Source organism: Lactuca serriola, chromosome 7 (genome assembly GCF_051521515.1).
Source record: "Lactuca serriola cultivar US96UC23 chromosome 7, Lser_US96UC23_V15, whole genome shotgun sequence".
Taxonomy (NCBI): Eukaryota; Viridiplantae; Streptophyta; class Magnoliopsida; order Asterales; family Asteraceae; genus Lactuca; species Lactuca serriola.
The window spans coordinates 124,251,599-124,270,325 of record NC_136414.1 but is presented as its reverse complement, the minus strand read 5'-3'; positions in this window follow the sequence as shown (position 1 = coordinate 124,270,325).

Here is an 18,727-nt window from a genome sequence, read left to right as displayed (position 1 = left end):
GTGTCAAAAATAAAACCGGGGCTTCGGGGGAAGTGGAAGTAGAAGAAATATAAGTTTAGGGGTAAAAAGTGGCAAATTTCAAACATTTACCCAGGAGGTCTCGCACCCCTTATATAGGGCCGAGGTTCGGATCCAAAGCGAGTCGAAGAGGGTAGGTGGCTGTGAGGCTCGGACCAGATGGCAGCTTCGGCGAGGTTCGGATGCGAGGAGTCATCGACTTCAGGCGCGTCATCGACTGGGTCTTTGGCTCGGACACGGGGTAGAGTCTGATGCGAAGTGCTTCGGATAGCCATTGGACCGCACCCTCGGTCAAATCAGCAGGTGACACGCGTCGGATGCGAGACAGATGACTCACCGAGATCGGATGACGTGGCCAAGCTTATCCATGCGAATTTTCTCGGAAAATGGGCTCAAATCTTCTAAAATCCATAACTTTCACATACGGGCTCAGTTTTTAACGTTCTTTATATGCACGCGTAGGTAAAATTATGCTCTTCAACTTTCGTTTAGACTTCGTTGGCTAATTTTGAATTTATTTTTGATATTATTATTTCTAACAGACCGAGACAGGAAAATCCGTTAAAAATTCATAACTTCTTCATCCGACATCCGTTTTCGTCAGACTTTTTACCGTTGTACTACTAATGACGAGACCTTCAATTCTCGTTTAGGTTGTGTCGGCTAAAAATTAGTCGATCTAAAATTTGAGTTTTTAGCTGTCTACTGCTATGTTGAAACTTAGAAAAATCATAACTTCCTCATACGAAGTCAGATTTTGGCGTTCTTTTTATCGAATTTCTCGGTTTAACGATACTAAGATTTTCATTTAGATTAATAAGGCTAAAAAGTAGTTTATCAAAAACTCACTTTTTACGTCATTCGGCGTGGTGCCGGTTTTGTCGCGGATCTTCGATTGGTCATAACTTCTTCGTTATAACTCGAATTTCGATGAGGTTTTCACCTAAATGTTTCTAACAAGATTATCTACAACTTTCAATAATAAAATTTTATTTATTCCAAATTTTATATTTTCGTTGAATTTCACTATTTGACGTTTGATTGGAATCACATAAGACTTCCAATACTTTCTGAATGATTCTAGTCATAGTTTTACTTCAATTCTAGTAAAAACTATCTGTTAGAACTCAACATTCAAATTCAAATAATATTTCATAATATTATTTACATAAAACACGATTTCAAAACGTGTATGTTAAATGGGACCTTAGGAGGGTTCACGACCCAATATGGTATAAAGGAATGGGTTTATGGCCCATTAGGGCTAATTAATTCTTTTATGGCCCAATAAGGCCCATTAGGGTTAGAATGAATCATTCTAGGCCTAAATGGTCCAAAATGTTATAGATTTATGAATTTGGTCCATTGAGAATCCAAATAGGTTTTCTAAGCCAAAAATAGTTGAACTGAATGCTTATTGGTCCGTTAGGCCCAATAAGAAAATCCTAGTCCATAAAAAACTTGAACCGGGATTTTTATGGTTCTCGACTCCCACTTGGCTTTCTGAAATGTTTTGCATAGAGTCTTGAACTACAACTGTGGATCCTGACTAAGTTTGTTGTCATATAATGAACATAGTGTATGATAACAAGTTAGAGTTACAAATATTATCATAGATGACATTTACATGATCACAAAATTTCCTGACTAAAATGCCAGTTGTGACAAAAACCAACTTGTAATCTCCCTCAAAACATGGTAAAACCGAAAACAAGGGGCTATGAAGCTCACCTTGGGTGATGGATCTGTTTTTGATGAAGAAATGAAAGAAAGTGAAGGTGTTTTCGGTCTTGGATGCTTCTTGAGACGAGTTTACGGATCCTAGAGAGTTCTACGAGTATGACCATGAAAACTAGGTGTTCAAGAGGAATGATCTAGCATAATTTGGGATATAACATCTTGAATATGAAGTAACTTACCAAGAATGTGAAGCTTGAAGTGATCTTCTTGAGCTAACTATAATGCCTGTGTTTCTGGGCCATGCATTAATGATGATGTAATAGTCTAGGTTAACCTATGTAACCCATTTTAAAATAATAAGCATGTATTATTTGAGTATTATGTGTTTTGTGCTTAATTGCTTAATTGTGTGGCTTAAATGAATTAAGAATAAAAATAAGCATGAAAATGAAATGTTAGATAAACCGAATATTGATACATGAAGACATAGTGCTCGTGACAAGGTTTCTGAGTATATAAAGAATGTCGAAATCCGAGTTATAACGAAGAAGTTATGACCTGTTGAAGTTTTGCGACAAAACCGACACGACACTGTATGGCGTAAAATATGAATCTAAGATAGAGCGATATCTAGCCTTAGTGATCTAAACTAAAGTCATAGAATACGTTAAACCGAGAGCGTGCATCAAGAGAACGTCTAAATCTGACTTCGTATGAGGAAGTTTTGATTTTTCTAAGTTTCGAGTTAGCAGTATGCAGCCCGAAGTTCGGATTTGAGATTGAGGGATTTCTAGCCGAAACAATCTAAACGAGGATCTAAGATCTCGTTGATAGTAGTCGAACGGAAGAAAGATAGACAAAAACGGACGTCAGATAAAAAGTTATGAATTTCTAACGGAGTTTTCCTGTCCCGGCCTACTAAAAAAATATAATAAAAATAAAATTCAAATTTAGCCGACGGAGTCTAAACGAGAGTTGTAGATCATAATCTCACCTACGCGTGGATATAAAGAACGTCGAAAACGGAGATCGTATGCAAAAGTTATGAATTTTTGAATTTCGAGGCACGCACCCCAAATCAGGAACGCCCCGCATTCGGAAGAGGAACACCCTGTGTTCATTTGCGAGGCCTCGGATCAGCCACGTCACTGCTGACTCGGAAGTCTTATCGGATAGGATTGGAACCCGATCCTACGCGCCGCGTTCGGAGGAACGTTGCACGTTTGCAGAACGCCCCACGTACATAGAGGGAATGTGCCGTGTTCGGAGGGTTAGCCTCCCCTATAAATAGAATGCAAGGGGTCCAGGATTTGTTGCTCATTTCTTCTCTCTCACTCCTTATTTCCTCGTTTTACGTGTAATAAATACCCCCGAAGCCCCGGTATCATCCCGACACTCAAAGAAAGTCCCGAAGCCCCGAAGATCCCGAGAAACAGAGTTTCCGAGCCGAAACTCTGCCCGCGAGAAGCCTGGTTTTTGTGAAGATCTCCCGGTTTCACCGAAGAAATACTACTTTTAGATCCGTAGTGCTGTCCGATCATCTTCTGATCAAGTGAGTGTATATTTCTTTTCTTCTAACACATAGATATAAAGTATCTCCTAGTGAATACGTTCTATGTGTATATAGATATATATTATCTGTTACTTGGAATGAATCTGTATATTTGGAATGAGTATTAAATGAATATCTTATTAGTTTTTAAGTTGCATCTGTATGCATATGTATATTTTTATCTACAAAATGTTGGTTAGAACTTGGGTAGATAGTTGTCGTGTGATAAACTGATGAGAGGCCTCGATGTTGATGTTGTTAATCGAGTCATCTAGCGGAGTATGGATGACGACCACAGACTCTTTCTACACTATCCTGTGGAACACTGGCAGGTTCATAACCTGTAGGTGTTATGGGCTTGATGTTCACCGGTGTAATCTATCCCCCTCATGGTTGCCTTTAGGACATCTATTGTTGAGGAAACCCCTTGCAGTAATGTCCGTCGCGATGAAAAATACTAGATTAGGTCCCTTGAGATAGATGTTGTTTTAGGAACGTAAAGTGAGGATACGGGAATGGGTAGTCGGGTTATTGTTGATTGGTGAATTTAAATATAATTATTTATTGTGGGATGAAAACCCTATATGCTCACCAACCTCCCAAGCCCGACCCACTCAGTTTTATTTGTATTACAGGAAGTGGCGCGAGGGCATAAGATGGATGAATCATCAAGTTATTTTGTTTATAAGCCTGTAGTTGTATATAACTGTTGAATAGCTTGTAATTTGTCATTTATGCTTTTTGGTCTGTATCGGAACATGACATCCCGAGTTTTGATATCTATTGAAAATGCACTCCTTTATGAAATGCATTGGTAAATATTATTTTATCATATTTTGTTTTTGGGAACAAATTTCACAACTTTTTTTAAATAAGTGGATTTACTATGAAATTATTTAAAAGCATAAATGAAATCGGTCTTTTCTGGACGTGATTTTGGGGATGTTACACTAACCCACACACAAACTCATGAAATTTGATGGAATGAATGGGTGAGTTTTCTTGTGCTAGAGAGGGGGAGTGTTTGAAGGAGTTTGAAGTGAAGATGGTGGTGGGGAGGTGGCTTCGGCCGGTCTTAAAAGTAAAGAGAAGAGAGAGAGAGAGAGAGAGAGAGAGAGAGAGTAATGTGGTCCTTTCTTAGTGGTTAATCTTCTAATTGTCTAGATGTTTATTGGGCAAAATGCATCAATTACCACCATGCAAAGCTTAGGTGTCATCAAGTTTAAAGCAAATCAATTTTTTTTAATCTAAAATCAAGAATAGAGTGGGGATGAAGGAAAAGAGTATTGGGCTTGGGCTTAAGATGCAACCGAAAACACATTGGCCCAATAGAGGTTTTTCGGCCCATTGGGTGCACATATGTGTTTATGGCCCAAAATGATAAAAGGAATGGGTTTTCGGCCCATAGGGACCAAGTGAATGGTTTTCGGCCCAATAAGGCCCATGAAGAGTCTTATGGCCCAAAAATCTATTGCTTAGTGAATGTGGGTCCAATTGTTTCTTAGCCCAAAAGAATCAAGTTGAGTGTTTATTGGTCCATTAGGCCCAATAAGAGGATCCTTGTCCAATAAGAGTTTGAACCAGGAAGTTAGGGTTACAACCCAAAATTGAGTGAATGTAGTGCATTGAATTAGGTTTGGAGCTTCATGAGTGAGTTTTGATTCGAATAGTTGTTTTTTAATTAATAACATGTATAGCATCATACTTAGTGTTACAAGATACATCGAAAGTTAGGTACACATGAACACAATTTCTTAGCCCTAAAATGCTAGTTGTGACATCATCCCCCCGTTAGAGGGAATTTCATCCCGAAATTCTTTTGAAAGTTATTCTTAGGAACTAGAGAAAAGGCGAGGGTACTTTTGCATCATTTGATCTTCGCGTTCCGATGTGAATTCCGGTCCATGCTTTGCATTCCATCGAACCTTCACAATCGAAATGCGGCTTTGTTTTGTATGCTTTACCTCTTTGTCCATGATTTCAACCGGCTCTTCGACGAACAGGAGATACTCGTTCACCTTAATCTCATCCAAGGGAACAATGAGGGTTTCATATGATAGGAACATTTTCAGATTTAACACGTGGAATACTGGGTGTACGTTGTTTAGTTCTAGGGGTAGTTATAGTTTGTAGGCCACCGGACCGATCCGGGCAAGAATCTCAAATGGACTGATGTACCGTGGGTTTAGCTTGCCCTGCCTTCCGAATCGTACTGTCCCCTTCCAGGGAGAGACTTTCAGTAGTACGCGATCACCTACTTGGAATTCCAGAGGCTTTCACCTTTTATCACCATAACTCTTCTATCGGTCTCGTGATGCTTGGAGTCGTGCCCACTTTCCAGCTGAGTGTCTCCCACCTCATCCCAACAAAGAGGTAATCTGCATGTCCGACCATACAAAGCTTCGAAAGGAGCCACCTTAATGCTCGTGTGATAGTTGTTCTTATACGAGAACGTGATTAGGGGCAAGTGGGTATCCCATGCCTTGCCAAAATCTATTACACAAGCTCGAAGCATATCTTCTAACATTTGAATGGTTCGTTCGCTTTGGCCGTTGGTCTGGGGGTGGTAGGCAGTACTCATATCGAGCTGGGTCCCCAGTTCCTTTCGGAGCGACTGCCAAAATCGAGAGGTGAATCTACTGTCTCGATCAGAGATAATGGATATCGGCACTCCATACATCCTTACCACTTCTTTTTATGTGGATTCGTGTTAACCTTTCCATCTTGAAGGACTCTTTTATTGGTAGGAAATGGGCGGATTTGGTTAACCGATCGACAATCACCCAGATAGCATCTAATCCGTCTGTTGTCTTGGGTAATTTGGTTATCAAATCCATGGTAATCCTTTCCCATTTCCACTCTGGTATTACTGGCTGTTGTAACAATCCCAAGGGCATATGATATTCCACTTTAACTTTGGCACAAGTGAGACACTTGCCCACATAGGTGGCAATTTATTCTTTCATGTTCGGCCACCAATAATGCGGTTTAATGTCCAGGAGCATCTTATCAAAACCTGGATGAATGGAGTATCGTGTTTTGTGCGCTTCGTTCATGACTACATCCTTGAATCCTCCAAATTTTGGGACTCAGATATGTTCCATGAAGTAGTAAGCTCCGTCTTCTTTTACTTCAAGATTCTTCTACATCCCACACAACGCTTCATTTGTAGCATTATCCAGTTTCAAGGCCTCCAATTAAGCCTCCTTGATTTGTGAAGACAAGTGGGAATGGATGGTCATTGTTAATGTTTTCACTCGGCGGCCCGAGTATTCTTTTATGCTTAAGGCATCGGACACTACGTTAGCCTTTCCTCGATGGTACTTGATCTCGCATTCATAGTCGCTAAGTAGCTCAACCCATCATCGTTATCTCATGTTCAATTCCTTTTGATTCATGATATGTTGGTGGCTTTTGTGGTCCGTGAAAATGGTTTACTTTATACCGTAGAGGTAATGCCTCCATATTTTTAGGGCGAAGACCACCACTCCCAGCTCGAGATCATGATTGGTATAGTTTACTTCGTGGGTTTTTATTTGTCTGGACACATATGGTATCACTTCTCCGTGCTGCATTAGCACACAACCTAACCCTTGGTTTGATACATTACAATACACCACAAAATCTTCTATTCCTTCTGGCAGAGACAATACCGGAGCACTGCAGAGGGTTCGCTTCAGCGTTTGAAAAGCAACTTCCTGTTTGTCACTCCAGTTGAAGGGTACACCCTTTTGGGTTAGAGTAGTGAGAGGCTTGGCAATCTTGGAGAAATTCTGAATGAACCTTCTACAATAACCAACAAGGCCCAAGAATTGCCTGATCTCCGTTGGCGATTTCAGAATTGCCCAGCCTTCAATAGCTTTGATCTTGGAAGGATCCATATGAATTACTTCCTCACTGACTACATGACCCAAGAAATTCACACTACGAATCTAGAACTCATATTTGGAGAGTTTTTCATATAACTTTTCAGCTCTAAGAGTTTCCAAGATCTGACGTAGATGCTGACCGTGCTCCTCCTTACTTCGAGAGTGTATGAGTATGTCATCGATGAAAACAATTACAAAGTTTTCTAGGAATGGGCGGAAAACTTGGTTCATGAGGTCCATAAATACTATGGGAGCATTCATCAGACCGAAGGGCATAACAACAAATTCATAGTGGCCATATCGGGTTCGAAAAGCAGTTTTGGGAATATCTTCTTCCCAGACTCGCAGCTGATGATATCCGGACCTTAGATCTATTTTGGAAAAGTAACTAGCTCCTTGAATCTGGTCGAATAGATCATCAATCCGAGGGAGTAGATATTGGTTCTTAATGGTGAGCTTGTTTAATTCCCGATAGTCGATGCACATTCTGAAGGATCCGTCCTTCTTCTTGACAAACAATACTGGAGCTCCCTATGGTGAGAAACTCGGCCTAATGAATCCTTTGTCTAAGAGTTCGCTCAATTGACTAGATAACTCCTGCATTTCGGCGGGATCTAACATGTAGGTTGATTTGGCAATTGATGTGGCTCCCGGTATTAGGTCGATTCAAAATTCAACCTGTCTTTCGGGGGTATTCTCAGAAGGTCTTGGGAAATACATCCGGAAAGTCACATGCCACTGGGATAACTTTGATGTTTATTTCCTCTTTTGTTTTATCCACAACATGGGCGAGGAAGGCATAATTTTTCTTGTATAGGCATTTTTGTGCCTTGATGCACGGGATAAGATGGAGATTGGCGTCAGGTTTATCACCATAGATTATTTGGGTTTCGTGGTTGGGTAGGTGAAGGCGAATGACTTTCTCATGGCACATAATGTCGGCATGATGGGGGCTTAACCACTCCATGCCTATAATCACATCAAAACTTCTAATATCTACTGGCATCAAATTGATTTGAAACGAGTGATTATTTAGTGTTAGAGTGCACCCTATGAATATATCTTTTGTTGTTTCAGTTTTCCGATTAGCCATCTCCATTGTGAAGGCTTCGCTTAGATTTTGGGGTTGTTGGTTTAGTAAGTGTCTGAATTTATTACTCACGAAACTCCGCTCAACCCCACTATCGAATAAAATGCATGTGTAACTGTTGTTGAGGAGAAACATACCGGTGACAATGGTCAGGTCTTGAATTGCCTCCCCTTGTCCCAAAGGTAGGATCCTGCCTGATCCTCCTTCACCCTGAGTGTTGGCTTTGGGGTAGTATCACCTAAAATTGCCATTTCCTCCACATCCATAACACGTATGACTGGACCCAACATTATTGTTGTTGTTGGGTTGTTGGTTCCGTTAGGCTTGAGATCTGCAGTACCGGGCAGTGTGCCCCTTGCGGTTGTAGTTGGTAGACTACATTTCTTTGCACTCGCCGTTGTGGTGGTAGTTGCATTTGTTACATTTCGGAAAGGTTCCTGCGTAAGGCTTGGTAGTAGTTTGCGAGGATGAGGTTGGAGTAGCTGGGGCTGGTGCAACTTGAGCGGTAGCAACGTGGACTACTACGGTTTGCTGCTTTTTAGAGGATCCCTGGTTCTGTCGCCCCTTTCATTTATTTACCCCATTCTTTTGTTATTCCCTTCATTCTTGGCCTCAGTCTCATCAGTTTTGGTACCTTTCTTGTTGTCGTGATCATAAAGCTTCTGAGCTAGCCGTTTTGCACTCTCAAAAGTCTCAGGGTTCGCTGCAATCACGTTTCCTTGAATTGGAGGCGTTAACCCCCAAATGAATTGTTTGACCTTCTTTCCCTCTGAAGTGATCATACCTGGGCACAACAGTGCTAATTAACTAAGTCTGGAAATATAATCCTCGATATCTGAGTTTTGCACTGTGAGGTTCCATAACTCTTGTTCTAGTTTCTGTACTTCCCCACGGGGACAGTACTCTGCCATAACCATCTCCTTAAGTTCTCCCCAAGGCATAGTGTTTGCGACTGAAAAAGTCATGGCCTTCACATGACCATTCCACTAGGATAGGGCTTGGTCAACAAATGTGCAGGCTGCGAACTTCACCTTGCTTTTTATCGGACATTCGCAGATTTCAAAGAGAGACTCGGTATTTTCAATCCAGCGCTTCAAGGCTATCACGCCACCAGTTCCATTGAATTTTCGAGGTTTGGTATTTGAGAAATCTGTTGAATCAAAAAAGTGACCCTCTTGAACTTTAGCTACCGCAGCCTCCAACCCACCGCAGTCAAGCAATCTCATCATCGATTAGTCATCCGAAGTCTTCAACACCGTAGTCTTTATCTCTACTTAGTTTATTTTGTCTTTTCTGTAAAACACTCTAATGTCCAGTATGCCTTGCATGGCTACTCTTAGAGTTGTAAACCTGTCTCTATAAATAGAGTTCATTTCTCATGTAATCTGTACCGATGTGAATCTCTCTTAAAATTCTAATACACATCTCAAAGTTCTCATTCTATCTTTCTTATCAAATCTTCTTACTCTCATAATCAATCTCCATCTCTCTTCGGAGCAAGTCACTTGTGACTTAATCACTAAGCTAGATCTCATTTACTAACTTGGTTTGAATGCATTCCTTGTTATGAATCTGCTTATGTGTATACTTGATATAACAATTGCTGTCATTTACATCTCTTTACTTTTCCGCATCTAACTCACTAACTTCTAACTCTTAATATTATTGTTGAGCTAACAGATCCTTCGAGATTAACTATTCCGCTATATACTTGTTCTAACGATTTGTTCAAGTGTGTCTAAAAGTTTTTCTCTCAACAATTGGTATCAGAGCCATAGTGATTGCTTTTTGAAAATCAGAACTCTGATTTTTCGAAGAGCTTTCTATACCACTGAAGCTCATTTCTAAAAACAAAAATCTTCAAAATGGCACAATCGTTATCACTGAATGTATCCAATACTGTTGGGGGTTCTAATCGAGCCCCAATACTGGTTGTGAATGAGTATCATCACTGGTCTCAAAGGATGGAAAGATATCTCAGACGACTTGGTAGAGATGTTTGGCTTTCTATAGAAGAAGGTCCACATGTTCTAGTTCTCACACCAGTCCAAACTGATGGAGCCACAACAAGGCTAGGAGGAGGTCAACCAGCTTTGAACCATCCCATCAAAGATGATCTCGACAAGATGGAAAATGATGCTATTGCCTTTTATGAAATCTCTTGTGGAGTAGCTCCTGACAACTTCGACATCATCATAAAATGCAAATCAACAAAAAAATGAGATTTGGGATGTTCTTAAAAACTTGTACGAAGGTTCAGAGCAGGCTCAAGACAAGAAGCTCACTACAGCACTCAATGAATTCAACAACTTCAAAGCTCACTCTGGTGAAAGTTTGGAAGACTCTTTTAAGAGATTCAACTTGATTGTCACAAAACTGTCCAATGCGCGCACCATCCACAGCAATCATGAAACAAACCTACAGTTCCTTAATGGCTTGGGATGACACTGGACAACAGCCAAAATGATTATACAAGGTGACAGGAAGATTCACTCGTTATCCCTCTATAAGCTCTATGGAGAGTTGCAAGCTCAAGAGTCCACCGTACTCAAGGACTGCTCAGACTTCGGAGGTCCACTTGCACTAGTAGCACAATCACCTCACACTCAAACCTATCCCACTTTGTATGACTCACCACCGCAGTCATATGAAGCTGACTCAGAATATGATGATGAAGAAGAGTTTCAGAATGCCATCGCCCTTATCAGTAAAAAATTCAATCTCTTACCACCTTCATTTCGCAAAAACCAATAATACAATCGACCACCTTTCAACCGCAACTTTCAAAACAATCACTTTCGTTCCACCAAGAATCCTCTCCTTCCGCCGCAGCCTCAACAAACACAGTCTAAAGACGTACCACCGCAGTCTCAATCAACTGACTCTGGTACCTCTTTAGAAGACAAAAGTGACATTGTTATATGTCACAAGTGCAACAAAGAAAACCATTTTGCCAAGGATTGCAAGGCAAACGTAGTGAAAGATATAGCGTTCTATCTCAGAATGGATCAAGAACTGGAAGACAAAGAAAAGGGAAAAGCCTACGTTTCTCAAATGAAAAGGAATCATCAAGTGTGGTCATCAGGAGATGAAGATGAAGACGATCACAGTAAAGGAAAAGGCAAGATCTGTATGGTAGCAACTGCTGATGAAGACGACTCAACCAATCTAAAGAAGAACCATTTCTATATGGAAAAAGATGAAACTCTCAGCATTTTGGAACAGGTAAAACTTATGATTCAAACTTTAATTACAACATGCATGATTGCCAACCTTTCATAGACACATTCAATGACACATGTGCTGCCGTCCTTACAGACTACAATAAAGCCTTAGATGAGAAGAACATTTCTTCGCAGGAGATGTTCCACGTTAGAGGACGTTTGGACAATAAGAGACTCAAAATGGCAATGTTAGAGAAGGACTTGATGGTAGAAAAAGATGCTAGGATGTTAAGGAAAACACAACTAGAAATAGCTTTAAATCAGAGAGATTTAGCACAGAGCAAAATTGTACGCTTAAATCTTTTATTTGAAAAGCTTTTTTAATGAAACTGAGGCCATTGGGAATCTTGTTAATAATGGGAATGTTGATAACACTTTTAATTGGGGTTGGTCCAATGGATACCCAACCGTAACAGACTCCTCACCTCGGTTCACACCGGAACGTCCCTATGTCCCTCCAGACCGCAACTTCTTATTCCCAGTCAATGACAAAACATTTCCTGAGGATATCCAAGCTCATTTTGGTAAACTCCTGGATCTGAGTAATAACTGTGTTATCGAGGAAATTCTCCCTGAATTTTCTAATCATGTTGATAACATAGTTCATTTTGATTCTCAGACATTATCCGTAGCCGATGAAGAAATTGTTGTAGAAAGTCCTGAAGTCTCATTAGACATCCCATCTCTGCAGACTGACCACAGTATTCCTAACCGCATTCATGAACTGCACACCATCCCATTACCATGTAGGCTAAAGTGTCCACCAAGACTTACTCTGCGGTTGTCCGAAGCACTACATATCAAACTATAGTCAAAAGTTCTGTGACTATTGAACCAATTAATCATGAATTACCAATCGAAAATTTTGAATTTGGTCAATGTTCTCAAAGTCCAGACTTCTCCAGTTCGGACGAATCAAATCCTTGTTTTTCAAAATCTCCAAAAGATTTAAGGAAACCGCAATTAAATGTCACTGCGGTTCTCCTAAGACCGAAGCAAAAAGAGCTTTTAAAGAAGAATTTCGTTCCCATGGGAAGCAAAGGGAAATTCATTCAAAACAAAAGAAATTTGTGAAATGTCCCAAGTCAAAGAGTCCATAAAAATTTGTTTTCTCAAATTATCATTTCAAGAAAACTGTTTCCAAGAAAACAAAAAGGAAGGAGTTCACTGTTTCTGACACTACTAAAAAATCATCTGACTCTAAGGATAAGTCTTTTTAATCAAATGGTTTTCAGGTCTATTCTTGAGACAATCCAAAATGGAAAGGTATTCTACCTACTCCAACCCTTCCAATGTCACTTTCAAAAACTCAAAAATGGAAAGGAATTTTGCCAACTCCGGCACTCAAAAGATCACCTCAAGAGTTTAAGAAATCACCTCACAAAAGGCCTGCACGTGTCTACACACCTGCTAGACCTACAAAAACCACCTTTTCAAAACACACAAACAAAAAGGTCAAATCTTACAATCCTCGGACTGGACAAAAGCATATTGTTTCTTCAAAACCTCAGACTAAGTCAAATGTCAAGGGAAATAACAAAAAATTCATGTGTCAATGTCAGTGTCAAAAGATCTTCTCTCATGACAAATCTCATCGTTCTCAAAAGACTCATAACTATCCACAATCTTACAAAACTCCAAAAGATATCAAACACCCAGGACTAGGCTTGAAAGTTGACTTAAAACCGGTCCCTACCACCACACATCATGCATCAATTAATACATCGTATGTGACTCCGGGCTCTAAACTCGATTGGGTGCCCAAATTGACCACTTAATTTCTGTAGGCTTTGTGCAAGGAGGATCAAGAAGAAGAATGGCTGATCGACAGTGCCTGCTCCTTTCACGTGACTAGAAGGTTAGAATACCTTCGGGATTTCAGGCCTATATGCAATGGTGGAAATGTTACATTCAGCAACAATGCGAATGGCATTATCCGAGGTTACGGTGTACTCACTACAGTGAACTTCTCAATACAGAAGGTTGCTTATGTAGAAAGCCTTAAACACAATCTCATCAGTGTTGGCCAACTATGTAAGGCAGGCCATCGAGTGGAATTTGATGATCAATTCTGTTACATCATGACGAGTGATAGAAGCACTTGCTTAATCAAGTGACGATCCGAAGGCGCCATGTATCCTCTGGATGTCTCTCTGATCATTGGTAAACCGTAGTTGTGCTTTCTCTCAAAAGCCGTATCCGAAGTTAGCTGGTTATGGCACCGCAAGCTCGCTCATCTTAACTTCAAATACATCAACACCTTGGTCACTGAAGAATTGGTCAGAGGTCTACCCATTCTCAAGTTCAGCAATGACACTCTATGTCCAGCATGTGAATGTGGTAAGCAGTCAAAAGCAAGCCACCCTATATGTGATTGACTCCTCTATATCCGAACCACTCGAACTTCTCCACATTGATCTTTGCGGTCCATCAACCATAGCCAATCTCCATCATAAAAAATATATACTGGTTATAGTTGATGACTTCACTCGCTTCACTTAGGTATTCTTTCTCAGAATCAAATCCGAAACACCGCAGATTCTAATAAATTTCATCAAAGAATTTGAACTCCAGATCAAGCTTCCTGTAAGACGCATCCGCAGTGACAATGGCACTGAATTCACTAATCATCCTCTCAACAACTTCTTGGTGTCGAAAGATATCTCTCATAAGTTTTCAGCTCCGTATACACCTCAACAAAATGGTGTAGTAGAGCGAAGGAACCACACCCTTGTTGAAGCAGCCAGATCCATGCTCAACTTTGCACATGTTCCTCTTTACTTCTCGGCTGAAGCTGTAGCAACCGCATGCTTCGTTAAGAACCGAACCATTGTGTGCAAACGCCTCAACAAGACACCATATGAGGGTCTTAACAACCGAAAGCCAAATGTTCGTTTATTTCACATCGTTGGGTGTAGATGTTTGTGATCAACAACAGATATCAACTCAACAAATTTGCACCGAAGTCAGATGAAGGCATCTTTCTCGGTTACTCCACAAATAAGGTTGCGTAGCGGGTTCTCATCGGACGTACAAGGCTAATCATTGAAAGTTTTGATTTAAAGTTCGATGACTCTTACATCCGCAACACCCCTCCATCCATTGAAACCACTGCCATCATGGAAAGCGACATTCCTGCTTTTTTAGGTCCTCTAAACCTGGTTGAAGTAAATTATGATGATCTTTTCGACCCTGTTGAAACAGAAAAACTATCTGAGGTTCTTGTATCACCAACTGCTCAACAACAACACGCTGATATTTCTGGTCCTTCTATATCCGAAGTAGCATCTCTCAAGACTTTCACCTCTCCGGTTGAGGGGGAAAGCTCTACTCCGGTTCATACTACAACCATCGAGGTTCAAGTACTTGATGATGCTCAAACTCCTATTCTCAGAAAACCACTTCCATCAAACGTATCTTCGGATTCGGATGAGGAAATCATAGAGAATATTGAAAGTCGAACCAACTCAAGGATCATTTCTCTCCCATCAGTAGTCCAGGGGGAACCTTCTCAGGTTCCAGAGGAACTCCCTTCAGCAATCCAGTGGGAACCTCTCCAAACTACTCAAGAAAATGTCATTATCGCTCCAATAAGTCAAGATGATTCCGCAGGCTGTTCACAAATCCAGGGGGAACTTCCTTCCCCATCTGAAGCAACCTTTGATATTGAAAACATTCCTTCTACCACAGCTGTTGATCATCTGTTGCCTCGTCTACATGTATGGACGAAGGATCACCCATCAGGTCAAATTGTTGGCAACCCATCCGCAGGTATCCAAACTCGATCTGCCAAAGATTTATCTGATCATTGTCAATATGCAACATTTATGTCCGCAGTCGAGCCTCGATCTATCAACGAAGCATTATTGGAACCAAATTGGATTTCTGCAATGCAAGAAGAACTGGAGGAATTTGAAAGAAACAAAGTGTGGCAACTTGTTCCCATTCCACAAGGCCATACTATTGTTGGTACAAGAACAAGCTAGATGAATCTGGTGCGGTTATCAGAAATAAGGCAAGACTAGTTGCTAAAGGCTATAGTCAACTGGAAGGCGTTGACTACGATGAAACATATGCTCCGATGGCTAGAATGGAATCAATCCGAATCTTCTTAGCATATGCTTCCCATAGAAACATCAAAGTACATCAAATGGATGTCAAGAGAGCTTTTCTCAATGGGGAATTGAAAGAAGAGGTTTATCTTCAACAACCTCCCGGCTTTGAAAGTATCGAGTTCCCTGATCACTGCTATAAGCTTGAAAAGGCAGTCTACGGTCTGAAGCAAGATCCTAGGGCTTGGTATGAGACTCTTTCTGAATTCCTAGTCTCTTCACGCTACAAAAGAGGAGTGATTGATCCCACGTTATTTAGAAAATAAAACAGTTCTTACCTTATGCTTGTACAAATATATGTGGATGATATCATCTTCGGATCGTTGGATCAAGGAATGGTGGATGAATTTGCTAAGCTCATGACAAACAAGTTTCAAATGAGCATGAATAGAGAGATTAACTTCTTTCTAGGTCTTCCAGTCAAACAAATTCAGCAAGGGATATTCATTCATCAGGAGAAATACACCACTGAACTTTTGAAGAAATACTCTATGGACAACTGCTCCTCGGCTAAGGTTCCTATGGCCTTCGGATATAAGATCTATGCTGATCCTTCTGGCGAATCTGTGGATCACAAGACTTATAGAGGTATCATTGGCTCTTTAATGTATCTTACCGCAAGCCGATCGGACATTGTCTTTGCTACTGGTATATGTGCAAGGTATCAGGCTGACCCAAAAGTATCACATATGACCGCAGCCAAACAAATTCTCCGGTACCTAAAAGGAAGCAAATCTCTTGGTCTATGGTACCCCGCAGGCAATGACTTCAGTCTTCAAGCGTTTACTGATGTGGATCATGTCGGATGCAAACTTGATCGAAAATGTACATCTGGTGGATGTCAATTTTTAGGAGGTAGACTTGTCAGCTGGTCTTCAAGAAAACAAAGATGTGTTTCATTATCTACCGTAGAAGCAGAATACGTGGCCGCAGCCAGCTGCTGTTCCCAAGTCCTTTGGATGAAGACACAACTGTTAGACTACGGATACAGAATGCTGCAGATACACAGTGATCTATTGTGACTCTGAAAGTGCCACAGTGATTTCTCATAATCCTATTCAGCACTCCAAGACTAAACATATTGAACTACGGTATCACTTCATCAAAGACCACATTCTGAAAGGTAATATTGAACTCATCTTTGTCCCTACTCATTAAGAGATTGCTGATGTATTTACAAAAGTACTTGACTCTACAAAACTCAATGTGTTGTTACAAGTGTTGGGAATGATGAATCCGGACCCTAAATTCTTCTTGAATTGACAGGCACCGCAGACCTTCCTGGTCTCCATTGCGGTTCTAACTAAAAGTTATTGATAATAGATGATTTTGGAACATTCTGTGTACCGCAGTCAATGTACTGCAACCATATATTATATCTATCTTTCATGGGTCTTTCTTGTGTGTTATTATTAACTTTTGTACAAGTGCTCTTCTCAATTTTTTTCACTGCAGTCATACGCAATACCAAAGAAGCCATCCGCAATGATGTGTTGATCCGCAGTCACATTAATTGATTTACAGACGGTTCATTATTTTTGAAAAACAAAAAAAAACACAGTGTGCTATTTAATGATCCTTTATTAAATAAAAACATTAAATAAAAACATTCCTTTGAGAAACTGTCACATTATTCTCTCCCAAAACCTTGTTTCAGACCTATTTTAGGTATGATGACAAAATAAAAGATTTTCCAAATCAAATCCTCTAAAATGTCTTTTCCTATTACCCCAAACCATCCCATCCGTTACAATTTCTACTTTATCCAACGGATTTTTCTCACCCCCTCCACACGTGTTCAAGACGTGATTTTACATCTGACATATCATTAAATGCAGAGTTCTTTTTGGTTAATCCCAATTTCAATCTTTATCCTTTTTTTTCAATATGTGGTTAAGATTAAAGATGCCCTTTCAAAGATAAACCAATTGTTTTTTTACACAATTTCACCTAGGTCAAAAAAACCTAAATGTTTCCCGCTCCTACAAATCACCATAATACCCTTTTTCTCTCCACAAAGAAACCTTTACGCTCTCAAAACCCTCAATCCTTTTCTACATTCTTCAAGCTCTCACCAACTCAACAGTGGTGAAATCTGACGCTTCCAAGAAACAATCCAAAGCTTCTGGATCAGTGAACCCAACTGGTTCATACTCTACCACGATTACCTCGAGCAGTTTTAGAGCGGTGTTCAACGATCAACCCACTTACAATGCACCAACCAAACTGATGATCAAGTTCTTGAAGAATCATCCCCTTTTTGGACTTTTTATGCTTTTACAGATATTGTTCCACTCTCCACTCTTTACAAGTGTGCCTTTTCTGCATATCGCCCAGTCGATAACCCTCAAGAAGTCCATCTAAACCTTGTTAATGATTCTTTGGTCATCCTGACCAAAGAAAAGTTCCTTTCAACCATCAATCTTCTGATTCATCCATTTGTTAAGTTTTTCACTCCATCAATGGCAGATGTCACCTTTGCACTGTATCACATGGGCTATCAGAAGAAGATAAAAGGCATTGGTGAGTTCAAGAAGAACCAATTGCCTGTGGTCTGGCAGTTTGTTTGTTAGTTCATCATCCGCAGTCTGCCCAGCAGAACCGGAGGCACGGACAACATGGGATTAAAGCTTTTAGAACTAGTTTGGAGCATATTCATGGGTCGTGATGTGAACTATGGTCAGATTCTTTGGGACGATTTTCTCCAATACATTCCCAAGGAGAGCCCGAGGCAGAACCCATCCGAGCTTACTTTTGCACGATTTTGGTCTCTGTGCATATCTGACTTACATGCGGATGCCAAGATTGACATGGGTGACGACATCAATTTCTTCGTCACCATAGACTTAAAAAGGTACTACCCTTCCTCTGATCAAACTATTTTTGGTCCCATTCGTAGACTCCCAACACATATTCTTACTTCTCTTGGTCTCGAGACTGCTGATGTCTCAGACCACATTGAGGCTACGGAAGGTATTGACCCATACCTTCCTACCCCGCCTCTTCCATCAAATGCCTTAAACCCTGAAGGTACCACAGTTCCTTCTTCTACAACTCTTTCTAACATTTCTCAGAGACGCAAACATAAGGTTTCTTCTCTCCATGGTCCCCGCATTTCAAAGAAATCTAACACTCCCAAGAAGAATGCCCCTAAACCATCCAAATCATCAAAGGAGAGAAAA